This window comes from Oncorhynchus clarkii, chromosome 28 (assembly GCF_045791955.1).
Source record: "Oncorhynchus clarkii lewisi isolate Uvic-CL-2024 chromosome 28, UVic_Ocla_1.0, whole genome shotgun sequence".
Taxonomy (NCBI): domain Eukaryota; kingdom Metazoa; phylum Chordata; class Actinopteri; order Salmoniformes; family Salmonidae; genus Oncorhynchus; species Oncorhynchus clarkii.
In genome coordinates this window covers 28,547,490-28,563,590 of record NC_092174.1, presented here as the reverse complement: position 1 = coordinate 28,563,590, position 16,101 = coordinate 28,547,490, and the positions used below count along the sequence as shown (strand labels likewise).

Sequence of the window (16,101 nt, the reverse complement as noted above, 5' to 3'; positions counted from 1 at the left end):
AGTTAGCATGAGGAGTTACTAGGACTAACAGAGATATATCAGAGGGAGTTAGCAGGAGGAGTTACTAGGACTAACAGAGATATATCAGAGGGAGTTAGCAGGAGGAGTTACTAGGACTAACAGAGATATATCAGAGGGAGTTAGCAGGAAGAGTTACTAGGACTAACAGAGATATCAGAGGGAGTTAGCAGGAGGAGTTACTAGGACTAACAGAGGGATATCAGAGGGAGTTAGCAGGAGTAGTTACTAGGACTATGAGAGGGATATCAGAGGGAGTTAGCAGAAGTAGTTACTAGGACCAACAGAGATATCAGAGGGAGTTAGCAGGAGGAGTCCGCAGGAGGAATTAGTAGGAGGAGTTAATATGAGGAGTTAGCAGTAAGTTTTGGCAGAAGGAGATAGGAGTCAGCCCTTCAAGTCCAGACACAGCCCCTGTACTTACCAGTCCTAAGAGGGAGGTGAAAGACAGGTTAAAGACAACAGGGAGGGACTGCTTCTCTTAGTGCTCTATGCCCTCCGTTAGGAGAGAGGGAGGAAAAATAGGGGGAGGAGGAGGAGGAGAAGGGATAGGCTCGTAACAGACAAATGTTCAATTTTTATTTTCCAGACATTAGGAATGTTTTGAGTCTGTTGGTTTCCATTCTAGTCACATGATTGGATATATAAACGGTGTTGGTAAACATTGGTCTGTCTGTGTTCATTTCAAGGGACCTGAAAATATCTCACTACATTCTTCACATCACATTACTTTCCTAGGGAACGGTATAATGTTAAATTAAGGTGTTGTTTTAACTGGTTTGGTAATTGACAATTACCAATCTAAATCCTACTCAAGTATAGGAGACAATGGATGAGTCCAATAAACAAAGAAGAAATATCAGTCTACTACACTCTTTGGCAAAGTTTCAATTACTCAATAAGGCAAATGAGGTAATCATCATCCATGCTTATACTGTCATTATTTATAATAGTATATACTTATCAGAAAATAGTTGTGACAATTTTCTTTTAATAATAATTTTTTTTTAAATGTTTTTTTTAAAATCCACTGCATATACAAACTTACACATACGAACAACAATTATAAGACGCACACAAAAAATAACTACATCTATTCTGCCCAGACCCACATGTTCACACCCCTATCATTAGTGCCTGCATTATTGTTTGCCACGTTGCCTAACACTGTATCAATTTGTTTTTCCTTGGTCACCCATGCTAGTGTTGAAGTCGGAAGTTTACATACACCTTAGCCAAATACATTTAACCTCAGTTTTTCACAATTCCTGACATTTAATCATAGTAAAAATTCCTTGTCTTAGGTCAGTTAGGATCACCACTTTATTTTAAGAATGTGAAATATCAGAATAATAGTAGAGAGAATGATTTATTTCAGCTTTTATTTCTTTCATCATATTCCCAGTGGGTCAGAAGTTTACATACACTCAATTAGTATTTGGTAGCATTGCCTTTAAATTGTTGAACTTGGGTCAAACGTTTTTGGTAGCCTTCCACAAGCTTCCCACAATAAGTTGAGTGAATTTTGGCCCATTCCTCCTGACAGAGCTGGTATAACTGAGTCAGGTTTGTAGGCCTCCTTGCTCACACACACTTTTCAGTTCTGCCCAAAAATGTTCTATAGGATGGAGGTCAGGGCTTTGTGATGGCCACTCCAGTACCTTGACTTTGTTGTCCTTAAGCCATTTTGCCACAACTTTGGAAGTATTCTTGGGGTCATTGTACATTTGGAAGACCCATTTGCGACAAAGCTTTGACTTCCTGACTTATGTCTTGAGATGTTGCTTCAATATATCCACATAATTTTCCTACCTCATGATGCCATCTATTTTGTGAAGTGCACCAGGCCCTCCTGCAGCAAAGCACCCCCACAACATGATGCTGCCTCCCCTGTGCTTCACGGTTGGGATGGTGTTCTTCTGCATTATGGCCAAACAGTTCTATTTTTGTTTCATCAGACCAGAGGACATTTCTCCAAAAAGTACAATCTTTGTCCCCATGTGCAGTTGCAAACCGTAGTCTGGCTTTTTTATGACGGTTTTGGACCAGTGGCTTCTTCCTTGCTGAGCGGCCTTTCAGCTAATGCCTATATAGGACTCTTTTTACTGTGGATATAGATACTTTTGTACCTGTTTCCTCCAGCATCTTCACAAGGTCCTTTGCTGTTGTTCTGGGATTGATTTGCACTTTGTGCGAAAAGTGCAAATCAATCCCAGAACAACAAGTACGTTCATCTCTAGGAGACAGAACGCGTCTCCCTCCTGAGCGGTGTGACGGCTGCGTGGTCCCACAGTGTTTATACTTGCGTACTATTGTTTGTACAGATGAACGTGGTACCTTCAGTCGTTTGGAAATTGCTCCCAAGGATGAACCAGACTTGTGGAGGTCTACAATTTGTTTTTCTGAGGTCTTGGCTGATTTCTTTTGAGTTTCCCATGATGTCAAGCACAGAGGCACTGAGTTTGAAGGTAGGCCTTGAAATACATCCACAGGTACACCTCCAATTGACTCAAATTATGTCAATTAGCCTATCAGAAGCTTCTAAATGATATCCTTTTCTGGAATTTTCCAAGCTGTTTAAAGACACAGTCAACTTAGTGTATGTAAACTTCTGACCCACTGGAATTGTGAATTATAAGTGAAATAATCTGTCTGTAAACAATTGTTGGAAAAATGAATTGTGCCATTCACAAGGTAGATGTCCTAACTGACTTGCCAAAACTATAGTTTGTTAACAAGAAATATGTGGAGTGGTTGAAAAACAAGTTTTAATGACTCCAACCTAAGTGTATATAAACTTCCGACTTCAACTGTATATCAATATTTCAATAACAAATAATTTGATATTTCCATTGTGTTAATGATGGCGGAGGAATTTATTTCCAAGTTTTTAGTCCATGTTTCTTCAAGATGAGTGATGAGACGAGGATCGTCCAGCCCATTAGCTATCTCACTACTCCCCCATGTACCATGCCTTGAAATGAAGCAGACAGACGGATTTAAAGTAAGTTTACATTGTAATACTTCTGACAGCCAACTTTTTAGCTCCGCCCACAACTTCTGGACTTTTGTGATTTAAAAACAAACAAACAATAAAGGCAGGGAAAGAGAAGCAGTCTAATATTAAATTGTTTACAGTGACACTAAATATAGTGTTGGCATGTCTCCTGTTACAGCTAGTATGTCTTTGTGCTGTGGTCAAGACATTTGCGCATTTGTGTATCTTAGTGCATATTAGTTACCAAACACATATTTATAGCTACATTAATTTGGAAGATAGATAATTTTGGGTAGAACTAAATAAAACCCCTTACTCTCTGATTTAAACTGACAATCACTTCTCATTTTTGAATGTTAACAAAATTGACCTGAAATCAGAGTCTGATCCAGAATAGCTCACTTTGTCCACAATGGCCAGTCTAAACAGTCACAGTTTTAGAGTTAACTGTGGCACAAAACTTAAGCCAAAACAAGTTTAGAATTTTGTCGACAGCAGAGCAGGTTCAAACCTGAAGACCTAAAGTGAGTATATAGAGATAGAGTTGGGGAGAGGGGTGAGAGAGAGAGAGAGAGAGAGAGAGAGAGAGAGAGAGAGAGAGAGAGAGTCACGTGTTATTACCATCTTGACATAAACAACCACCCACCCAGCCTCTAAACTAAAACTATCCCCCATTCAGCCCCTCTTTTTAGCCTTCTCCAGAACCACTTCCTCAAACAGTCACAGGCTGATTTTGGGAATTTGTGAGCAATCACAGGAATACTCAGCAACTCGGGGGTTCTTCCAGGAATTAAGATCCATTGAGCACACATACCTCTTCACACATTGACTCACCCACACACCACTTGGCAGGCCCCACAGTAAGTAAGCGACCCACACACTAAGAACACAGCCGAGAGGCCTCATTGGCAGGAGGTGTGGAGGCGGGATTCCTTCCTCTGTGAAGTCCACCAATCATGTCACAGAGTGTGATAAACATGCATGTAACTGGATCCCTGCAGCACATTGTGTTCCCTGCTCTACTGCGAAAATACCCACCCTCCTCCTCCTCTCCTCTCCTCTCTCTCTCCCTCCCTCCCTCCTTCTCCTCACTCCCCTCCTCTCCCCCTTCATCCTCTTCTCCCACCCATCTTGTCCTCCTCTCTCCCTCCTCTCCTCTCCTCTCTACTCACTCCCTCTCTGCAAACAGTTAATCTTCTTGTTTATTAAATTCCGAATTTACTGGAACTAAACATCTTCTTCGAGCATAAATATAATCCTGGATTCCTCTGTCCCATGTGTATGTGAAAGGAACAGTCTATAAATCCAACAACAACAGGACCAGAGAAAATTAGCTGAACAGAAGAGTGAGTCATATATATTGGGGACTGAGTACAAGGTCCTCAGGTCACCCATCCTACTTCCTTTAGCCAGACCAGGGACAGGCAACTTCGATGGGGGTGGGGGCAACAAACAAAATCTGAACTCATCATGAGGGGCCACAGTGGCTCGCGGGTTTGCAAACCCACATCCATACCCACACATGCAGTCAGGGCCGCCCCTAGCCTTTTGGAGGGTCCTAAGTGAAATTTTGTTGGGCCCCACCTTGTGAGAAAAACACTTAGCGGCCCCCCGTCTTGCCAGCGAAGAGAAAAAAATACATTTTAAAGTTAATTTCCTGCAATTCCACATAGTTTGCCATAGAATGGAAAGAAACATTTGCAGTTTTTTATATAATATCTTAGTGAAACTGACTAACAAAATCTCCGCTCCCAATCCACCAATAGTACTCCGCTCCCAATCCATCAATAATAATTTCTTAAAACAAACACTAAATAAAAAAACAGAACGAAGATTCCTTCAAATATTGCATTACTACACCCAAAAAACACATGACAACATTATCACTTCAGTTGACTAAATGGAAACAATATTTTAAAATTGGGCAAATTCCTATTACTCAACACTGGACAGAATAACAGGCTCAAGCAGAGAGGCAGGCAGGCAGGGGTATAATCTGAAATCCCAGACCTCAATGCCATATCCTTGAGCCCCCCACCTGAGCCAGCTCAATCTGGTTGTGGACTAGTGAGGCTGAAGCATGTGCATTGTGTTCCAGCATGTGCCTGTGTGTGTGTTTCCTGTGTTTATCAGCGGTAGCAGCATGGCAGGAGCAGAGGTGTCAAATTACTACCACTGGTCAGGTGACAGCTTAGTCAGCTGACCGGGACTCTCCCCTTCCTTATACCCTAACATACCACTCCAATCCTCACGTGTGCCTCACTGTGTTCCCAACGCACAGACACACAGACACCCCGCCCCAAAAACCACAGCCGTACTTTTCAGCAGCAGGATAGAACAAAAACAACAGGCCAGGGAAAGGAACAAAAGGTCATATACTACATGCATGCGTAAGGCAGGCAGGCCAGGATTGGGCTGTAGTGTGCTAGTGTGTTCATTAACCAACACGACAAGACTTTAAAGTCACCGGGAGTACTAAAAGTAATAAAGCATGGTAGCGATTCAACAATATGACTCCTAAACAAACATAATACTGCAAATGGCCATGCTCTCACATCCCAGCACTTTATTCCTTCCAGTGCAATTTGTAAATATATATATATATACACACACACTGTAGATGTATGGTTTTTGCTGCAAGCCATTTCCCATTGTGGAATAATAAATTTAACTACAACTAGTACTTTTAACGACCATCCCTTCCATTTTGAGCTCCAGTCCAGGGTCCATATTCAGGCAACTGTCAAGCCTGCCTAAAATAAAAATAAATAAAAAAGCTATCCCCTAAAGCAAATAGCCATTGCTCTCTGAACAACAGAAGTAAATGGACATATGGGGGTGTAATGAGATAGCCGATGTGTTAGACGATTCTCTTCTCATCGCTCATCTTGAAAAAAAGCGTAATAAAATGTGGAAATCAAATAATCCGCCATCATTAACACAATGGAAAAATCGAATGATTTATTATTTAAATATGGAAAGTGCTTGGACAACGAAGAGAAACAAAATGGTGCGGTTTCAGACCATGTGGCAAACAATAATGCAGGCACTAGGGATGGGGGTGTGAGCCTGCGGGTCTGGGCAGTTGAGAAGTAGTCATGTGTGTGCGTCTGTAAGTTGGTGTTTGTTTGTATTTGGTGTGAAAAAAAATATATAAAACATTAACAATAAAACATTATAAAAATCAATAAATGGAAATTGGTTTCATGTAGGCTGCCATTTAATCAAAGGTTAGAGTGGGCAATACTGGGCATCCCCTCCCTCATCTCTGGGATGCTGCAGCCCAGCCAGGCCCCAACGGGACCCTCCCTAGAGCTCCACAACACAGCATGCTGTCTTTAGTTCCAGAGAATTGGCCTGGTGGAACACGACTCACAGCACAGCAGGGCTGGATTAAATTAGAAATGTTTGTGTCCTTTGTCAAGCAATGCCATATGGCTGGAGAGGGGAGACAGAGAGAGCCCTCTGTGGAGGGGGTCTGTTCAGTTAACAAAAGCTAGAAACTTAACTGGGGCACATGTTGCCACCAAGGAGAGCCAAGGCAAATGTCAGAGAAGAGGCAGAGAAACTTGCTGCAGAAAATAATCATTGATGGTATGGTTGCACATTTTGAGGAATATTCAGAGGTGGAAACTTTCCGTAGGAATTAACGGGAATATATGGGAATTAACGGGAATATATGCAAATTAATATTAATACCATTTAAATGTAGATTTATAGATTTACAGTACAGATAGTATAGATAGTTTTTTTGCATTGGATATATTTACCATATCATATGGAGACAGAAACATAAACCTTTTACCTTATCATAAGTAGACATAATTGCAAATGATTAAATCCTTCCAATATAAATGTAAAAAACTATTTAGTTACAAATTTAACTTTAATTAACTGAGTTGACTCTTCACATGGGATGATTTCACTGAACAACAAAAGAAAGGGAATATTAAATGATCCCCAATGATCCATAGCATTAAACATACAGTACATCTGTAAAATGATAGTCTATAAACTAAAGCTTTGGTTGTGTTCCGTCACACTGTACATGTGATGGAACAACGTGCTGTGCATGCAGAGGGTTACAATTCCATTGAATTGGGGATAGTTTAACCAAAATATGCCACAAGACCTAGAATTACCTTATGTGCATCCCACAAAAAAGGTTCACTGTTGTCAGCTAAATTTTGATGAATTTAAGCAAAATTCCCGGGATTAACTTCCCTTGAAAAATCTCCGGAAGGTTTCCGACCCTTTGCCACCCTAATTGAGGGCATAAACTTTGCATGTGGTCAGGGAGATTGTTGGTTCAAATCTGTCGAAAGACCATTAAAAAAGAGCTGGATGGGTTTTGTACAACACGATAAGATGTGACGTCTATACTCTACCTGCTTTTGCCTTTATGGAGCGGGATCTGCCAGGGGTAACGTAAACCCTCTGGACTACCATCTGCACCAACCTAGCCTGGCGCCTCCCAGGAGGGAGTCACACCCCACGCTTTGTAAAGTGCAGGGCAGACCATCAAAATTATATGATGAATCAAACCTAGGTTCTCAGCAATAGAATAGAAAATAATAGAACTAAATATAACTTTATTGTCCATCCAAGGTCAGATATGTGCCAGTAAATGTAATTGTAACGGCATTCCTCCTCTTTGTCTGAAGAGGAGTAGCAAGGATCGGACCAATACGCAGCGTGGTAAGTGTCCATGTTTTAATAGCACAAACTGAACACGACAGGATACAAAATAACAAAGTGAATGGAAACGAAACAGTCCCGTGTGGCACAAACACTGACACAGGAAACAAACCAAAAGTGAAACCCAGGCTACCTAAGTATGATTCTCAATCAGGGACAACAATTGACAGCAGCCTCTGATTGAGAACCATACTAGGCCGAACTCAAAACCCCAACATAGAAAAACACACATAGACTGCCCACCCCAACTCACGCCCTGACCATACTAAATAAAGACAAAACAAAGGAAATAAAGGTCAGAACGTGACAGTACCCCCCCCCCCCCCCTGGCTCTGGTGCGGGACATGGACCCCACTTCACCACAGTTTTTGTCCGCCTCCTCAACCGCCCCCGTGGCCTCTTACGAGCGGCGATCCTCGCCGCCGACCTCTGACTGGGGACCGTAGCCATGGGTCCCGAATGGACGGGAGATTCCGAGTGCGCCGGACAGGCGGGAGACACCGGCAGCGTCGGACAGGCGGGAGACTCCGGCAGCTCCGGAGTGAAGGGCGATTCCGGCATTTCCGGCGTGACAGGCAGCTCTGGCGGCTCCTGGCTGACTGACGGCTCTGGCGGCTCCTGGCTGACTGACGGCTCTGGCGGCTCCTGGCTGACTGACGGCTCTGGCGGCTCAGGACAGACTGCCGGCTCTGGCGGCTCAGGACAGACTGGAGAGACTCTGGCGACTCAGGACAGACGGGAGACTCTGGCGACTCATGACAGACGGGAGACTCTGGCGGCTCAGGACAGACGGGAGACTCTGGCGGCTCAGGACAGACGGGAGACTCTGGCGGCTCCTGACAGACTGGCGGCTCAGGACAGACGGGAGACTCTGGCAGCGCTGGAGAGGAGGAAGGATCTTGCAGCGCTGGACAGGCGGGAGCACCTGTAGGCAAAAGACGGAGAGACAGCCTGGTGCGGGGGGCTGCCACCGGAGGGCTGGTACGTGGAGGTGGCACCGGATAGACCGGACCGTGAAGGCGCACTGGAGCTCTTGAGCACCGAGCCTGCCCAACTATACCTGGTTGAATGCTCCCCGTAGCCCGGCCAGTGCGGCGAGGTGGAATAGCCCGCACTGGGCTGTGCTGGCGAACCGGGGACACCATGCGTAAGGCTGGTGCCATGTACGCCGGCCCGAGGAGACGCACTGGAGACCAGATGCGTAGAGCCGGCTTCATGGCACCTGGCTCGATGCCCACTCTAGCTCGGCAGATACAAGGAGCTGGAATGTACCGCACCGGGCTATGCACACGCACCGCATAACACGGTGCCTGCCCGGTACGACGCCCTCTCTCTCCACGGTAAGCACGGGGAGTTGGCGCAGGTCTCCTACCTGCCTTAGCCACACTCCCCGTTTCCCCCCACCAATACATTTTTGGGGCTGCCTCTCGGGCTTCCAGCCACGCTGCCGTGCTGCCTGCTCATACCAGCGCCTCTTCGCTTTCGCTGCCTCCAGCTCTGCTTTAGGGCAGCGATATTCCCCTGCTTGTGCCCAGGGTCCCTTGCCGTCCAAAATCTCCTCCCAAGTCCAGGAGTCTTGTGTTTTCGCCGTTACCACGCTGCTTGGTCCTCTTGTGGTGGGTGTTTCTGTAACGCCATTCCTCCTCTTCGTCTGAAGAGGAGTAGCAAGGATCGGACCAATAAGCAACGTGGTAAGTGTCCATGTTTTAATAGCACAAACTGAACACGACAGAATACAAAATAACAAAGTGAATAGAAACGAAACAGTCCCGTGTGGCACAAACACTGACACAGGAAACAAACACCCACAAACCAAAAGTGAAACCCAGGCTACCTAAGTATGATTCTCAATCAGGGACAACAATTGACAGCTGCCTCTGATTGAGAACCATACTAGGCCGAACTCAAAACCCCAACATAGAAAAACACACATAGACTGCCCACCCCAACTCACGCCCTGACCATACTAAATAAAGACAAAACAAAGGAAATAAAGGTCAGAACGTGACAGTAATGAAACCCAACCTACCTGGTTGACAGTGCTGTCTCCCTCTGGTGAGTTCTTGTTGATCTCCAGCTTGCCAAACGACCTGGTCAGACAGTATGGGATGCATCTCTCTCTACTGGGACCAGTGCCCTGGTGAGGGTCATGCTGGCTTGTTTGGTGTCAGAGTAGACCTTCTGGCTGAAGTGTGTTTTGAGAATAACGGTATTGGGTTCACCCTCGATCATGAGACTTTGACTGCAAAGAGTGGAGGGGGGGATCTGTTTGAAATACAGAACATAATTCCAAACTGACATAAAACTACAGAAGGAATTTAAGGTAGATTATCTGTAACATAAGCAATATTGAGGTTTTAAGGGGTGTGGAAAGGGTTGAGTAAACATATAGAGGGGACTAGGGGAGTTCTGTTCTTGCATAAGACTGCAGGCAGAGGCAGGAAGTCTGAAGAAGATGTATGATATCAAATGTAGATAGATTGATAAGAAGGCAGCCACCTCCACCTCCATTGGTCTCCTCACTCTCTAAACACCCTCCCCCAGGCACGTAGCAGGTTCAGGTGGGTTAAACGCCCTCATGCTCCATGGAAAAATACAACTGAACTGATAAGTTCGGAATCTTTCACCGTATACAAAGGTGCCTTTTTATTTTCCAGAACAGTGAATTCAAACACAGGCTGCTCAGAATAGTGTGAAAAGCAAAATCCCGACCAAACGTACTTCACAGTACGATCCAAAACTCTCAGTCAGAGAAAGTCGAGCCCTGGTTCTTTGCCTCTTTGCTGTTCTTTTGATGACATGCTCAATTTCAATTCTGAGTAATAAACTACAGTGCATTCAGAAAGTACCCTGACCCCTTGACTTTTTCCACTTTTTGTTACGTTAGAGCCTTATCCTAAAATTGATTTGAAAAATGTTTTCCCCTTATCAATCTACACACAATACCCTATTTTTTTAAATGTCTTATTTATTTCACCTTTATTTAACCAGGTAGGCCAGTTGAGAACAAGTTCTCATTTACAACTGCGACCTGGGCATGATCAAGCAAAGCAGTGTGACAAAAACAACAACACAGAGTTACACATGGGATGAATGTAGTAAGATTAGGGAGGTAAGGCAATAAATAGGTCATAGTGGCGAAATAATTACAATTTACCATTAACACTGGAGTGATAGATGTGCAGATGATGATGTGCAAGTAGAGATAGTGGGTGCAAAAAAGCAAAACAATTAAAATAACAAAATGGGGATGAGGTAGTTTTGTGTGCTATTTACAGATGGGCTGTGCACAGGTACAGTGATCGGTAAGCTGCTCTGACAGCTGATGCTTAAAGTTAGTGAGGGTGATATAAGTCTCCAGCTTCAGTGATTTTTGCAATTCGTTCCAGTCATTGGCAGCAGAGAACTGGAAGGAAAGGCGGATACCTGCTGGAGCACATGCTATGGGTGGGTGTTGCTATGGTGATCAGTGAGCTGAGATAAGGCGGGGCTTTACCTAGCAAAGAGTTATAGATGACCTGGAGCCAGTGGGTTTGGCAACGAATATGTTGCGAGGGCCAACCAACGAGAGCATACAGGTCACAGTGGTGGGTAGTATATGGGGCTTTGGTGGCATAACGGATGACACTGTGATCCACTACATCCAATTTGCTGAGTATTGGTGTTGGAGGTTATTTTTGTAAATTACATCGCCAAAGTCAAGGATCGGTAGGATCGTCAGTTTTACAAGGGTATGTTTGGCAGCATGAGCGAAGGAGGCTTCGTTGCGAAATAGGAAGCCGATTCTAGGTTACATTTTGGATTGGAGATGTTTAATGTGAGTCTGGAAGGAGAGTTTACAGTCTAACCAGACATTTAGGTATTTGTAGTTGTCCACATATTCTAAGTCAGACCCGTCCAGAGTAGTGATGCTAGTCGGGCGGGCAGGTGTGGACAGCAATCTGTTGAAGAGCATGCATTTATTTTTACTAACATTTAAGAGCAGTTGGAGGCCACGGAAGGAGTGTTGTGTGGCACTGAAGCTCGTTTGGAGGTTTGTTAACACAGTGTCCAAAGAAGGAATAGAGGTATACAGAATGGTGTTGTCTGCGTAGAGGTGGATCAGAGAATCACCCGCAGCAAGAGCGACATCATTGATATATACAGAGAAAAGAGTCGGCCCGAGAATTTAACCCTGTGGGACCCCCATAGAGACTGCCAGAGGTCCAGACAACAGGCCCTCCGATTTGACACACTGAACTCTATCTGAGAAGTAGTTGGTGAACCAGGCAAGGCAGTCATTTGAGAAACCAAGGCTATTGAGTCTGCCGATAAGAATGCGGTGATTGACAGAGTCGAAAGCCTTGGCCAGGTCGATGAAGACGGCTGCACAGTACTGTCTTTTATCGATGGCGGTTATGATATCGTTTAGGACCTTGAGCGTGTCTGAGGTGCACCTATGCCCAGCTCGGAAACCAGATTTCATACGGTGGGATTCAAAATGGTTGGTGATCTGTTTGTTAACTTGGCTTTCGAAGACTTCAGAAAGGTAGGGCAGGATGGATATAGGTCTATAACAGTTTGGGTCTAGAGTGTCTCCCCTTTGAAGAGGTGGATGACGGCGGCAGCTTTCCAATCTTTGGGGATCTCAGACAAAACAAAAGAAGGGTTGAACAGGCTAGTAATTGGGGTTGCAACAATTTCAGCGGTTAATTTTAGAAAGAGAGGGTCCAGATTTTGCAGCTCTTTCAGAACATCAGCTATCTGGATTTGGGTGAAGGAGAAGTGGGGGGTGCTTGGGCAAGTTTCTGCGGGGGGTGCAGAGTTGATGGCTGAGGTAGGGGTAGCCAGGTAGAAATCATGGCCAGCTGTAGAAAAATGCTTATTGAAATTCTTGATTATTGTAGATTGATCGGTGGTGACAGTGCTTCCTAGCCTCAGTGCAGTAGGCAGCTGGGAGGAGGTGCTCTTATTCTCCATGGACTTTATAGTGTCCCAATACCTTTTGGAATTAGTTCTACAGGATAAAAATTTAGGTTTTAAAAAGCTAGCCTTAGCTTTCTTAACTGACTGTGTATATTGGTTCCTGACTTCCCTGAAAAGTTGCATATCACGGGGGCTATTCGATGCTAATGCAGTACGCCACAGGATGTTTTTGTGCTGGTCAAGGGTAGTCAAGTCTAGGGTGAACCAGGGGCTATATCTGTTCTTAGTTCTACATTTTTTGAATGGGGCATGCTTATTTAAGATGGTGAAGAGAGCTCTTTTAAAAGAGCAACCAGGCATCCTCTACGGACGGGATGAGGTCAATATCCTTCCAGGATAGCCGGGCCATGTCGATTAGAAAGGCCTGCTCACTGAAGTGCTTTAGGGAGCGCTTGACAGTGATGAGCGGTGGTCGTTTGACCATTACGGACGCAAGCAATGAGGCAGTGATCGCTGAGATCCTGGTTGAAGACAGCGGAGGTGTATTTAGAGGGGAAGTTGTTCATGATGATATCTATGAGGGTACCCATGTTTAGGGATTTAGGGTTGTACCTGGTAGGTTCCTTGATAATTTGTGTGAGTTTGAGGGCATCTAGCTTAGATTGTAGGACGGCTGCGGTGTCCCAGTTTAGGTCACCTAACAGTACAAACTCTGAAGATAGATGGGGGGCAATCAATTCACATATGGTGTCCAGGGCACAGCTGGTGCTGAGGGGGGTCTATAACAGGCGGCAATGGTGAGAGACATTTCTGGAAAGGTGAACTGTTTGGGCACAGACCTGGATACTATGACAGAACTCTGCAGGCTATCTCTGCAGTAGATTGCATCTCCGCCCCCTTTGGCAGTTCTATCTTGTCGGAAAATGTTGTAGTTGGGGATGGAAATGTCTGAATATTTAGTGGCCTTCCTAAGCCAGGATTCAGACACGGTTAGGACATCAGGGTTGGCGGAGTGTGCTAACGCAGTGAATAAAACAAACTTAGGGAGGAGGCTTCTGATGTTAACATGCATGAAACCAAGGCATTTACGGTTACAGAATTCAACAAATGAGAGTGCCTGGGTAGTGCTGGGGCTAAAGGGCCTGGGTTAACCTCTACATCACCAGATGAGGAGGAGGAGGATAAGGGTATGGCTAAAGACTATAAGAACTGGTCGTCTAGTGCGTTGGGAACAGAGAATAAAATAAGCAGATATCTGGGTGTGGTAGTATAGATTCAGGGCATAATGTACAGACAAGGGTATAGTAGGATGTGAGTACAGTGGCGGCCTAGGCATTGAGTGACGATGAGAGAGATTGTGTCTCTGGAGGCACCAGTTAAGCCAGGTGTGGTCTCTGCATGTATGTGTGGGGGTGGGACAAAAGAGCTATATAAGGCATGTTGAGCGGGGCTTGACACAATCTACACAATCCTGTCTCGGGAGCTCTATGGACAATTCCTTCGACCTCATGGCTTGGTTTTTGCTCTGACACCTTATATGGACAGGTGTGTGCCTTTCCAAATAATGTCCAATCAATTTAATTTACCACAGGTGGACTCCAATCAAGTTGTAGAAACATCTCATGGGTGATCATGGAAACATGATGCATCTGAGCTCAATTTCGAGTCTAATAGCAAAGGGTCTGCATACTTATGTAAATAAGGTATTTCTGTTTTTATTGTTTAATACATTTGCCAACATTTCTAAAAACCTGTTTTCACTTTGTCGTTATGGGGTATTGTGTGTAGATTAATGAGGAAAACAACTAATTTAATCAATTTTAGGATAAGGCTATAACGTAACAAAATGTGGAAAAGGTCAAGGGGTCTGAATACTTTCCAAATGCACAGTAGGTGCAATGATAGCTGCAGTGAAATGAAATTATTATATTTTTGGGGGAGACTAATCATGGAGAAACATGTGGTGTTCCTTTTATACGAGGAGGACAAATACTGAGAAAATAAACTTTTTTTAAATCAACAGTCAAGTATTACAGCTCGTAAAGGGGATTCACTTTAAGCTTTCCTGAACATTAATATACCAAGAAATATCCAGCCTTTAAAAACAAGCAATCTTATTTAGATCGCATCATCTCTATTATGTGGATAAGGCAATGTTCTGACTCAATTTGTTTATGTTGATGTGGCACAGGTAATAACAACATGGCTTATAGTTGACTCAGAGACAACCACAGTCTCTGTGGATCCAGCTAGGCCTACATGTTCCAGCCTGCCTCTGACTGGTGATATGATAGAGGAGGCAGGATAATTAATCACACTTCATAAAAATGTAGGTTACAGGTGCTGTCAATATAACAAATTAGCAATTTCATGTAATCGAGTTCACTTAAAAAATAATATGCTATCTGCTATTCAAAAGGTGTACATTTCTGTTGTGTCGAATCATCAGGAAATGATCAAGAATAGACTAATGTTTGAGATGTTGGCCAGAAGTGAACAAGTGCACACACTCTAGCTACACACGTGTAATGTTTTAGTTATAGTTTAGCCTACGATTTCTCAATGTTAATAAACCCTCTTAATATAAAGGGTATATAGAGTGCCTCATCACACTCAATCGGTGTCAGTATTAAGGTTTCAAAGAATCCATATTCTAAACTGAATCTATACCTAAATCGCTCAACTATCAGTGATAAAGGCTTTCTTGGAGGAACAACAGTACATAAAGTGTTACCCTGCACAGTGCAGGTGACTGTTGGGAACTAGTACATGTGTCATCAGACAAGTAGTTAGGTTAAGGAGCGGCTGCTGTCGTCAGAGCAAAGGTGAATAATGCTGGCAGGTATTTCCGCTCCACTGTCTCACAAGGAGTGGTAGGCGGCTAGGCGGATGGAGGGGCCCAATCAGTGAAGGAGTATGGGGGTGGGAACCATTCACATGTCACACAGGAAACTGGTAGATAAGAAATATAAATTTAACCAGCATCAAGGATTCTATGAATTACGTGCGTTTTCCCCTTTTGGACGTTCTAAAAATCTCTATACCAGCAAATAGGATATTTTGAGTAAAGTTGGGGGGGGGGGGGGTATTTAAGGAAAATGTGTAGGCTTATATTTTAATTGACAAAATAAGACGATGGCAAGGACCATGAGTAGAAAGAGCATTAAAATAAATAAATACATTTGTTTATAAATGCTGAAATTATTTTGCTTTCAATAACAGTCAGCGGGAGACTACTGTTCTCTACTGCTGGTGAAAATAAAACTGCTCTAATAATTCTAAATCAATGATACATTACACAGTGTGTGTGTGTGTGTGTGTGTGTGTGTGTGTGTGTGTGTGTGTGTGTGTGTGTGTGTGTGTGTGTGTGTGTGTGTGTGCATGTGCGCACATTCGTGTGTGTGTGTGTGTGCAGCAGAGCAGCATGTGTTTTCAATCCGGTCCTTTTGGCTTCTTCCACATAGTTCCCAAATGCTCCAGAA

General features: G+C 44.0%; 1 pseudogene; it reads right to left on the bottom strand.

The window, feature by feature from the left end:
• Positions 1-16,101, bottom strand: part of LOC139386743 (DNA repair-scaffolding protein-like) — a 49,188-nt pseudogene that overhangs the window by 13,163 nt on the left and 19,924 nt on the right.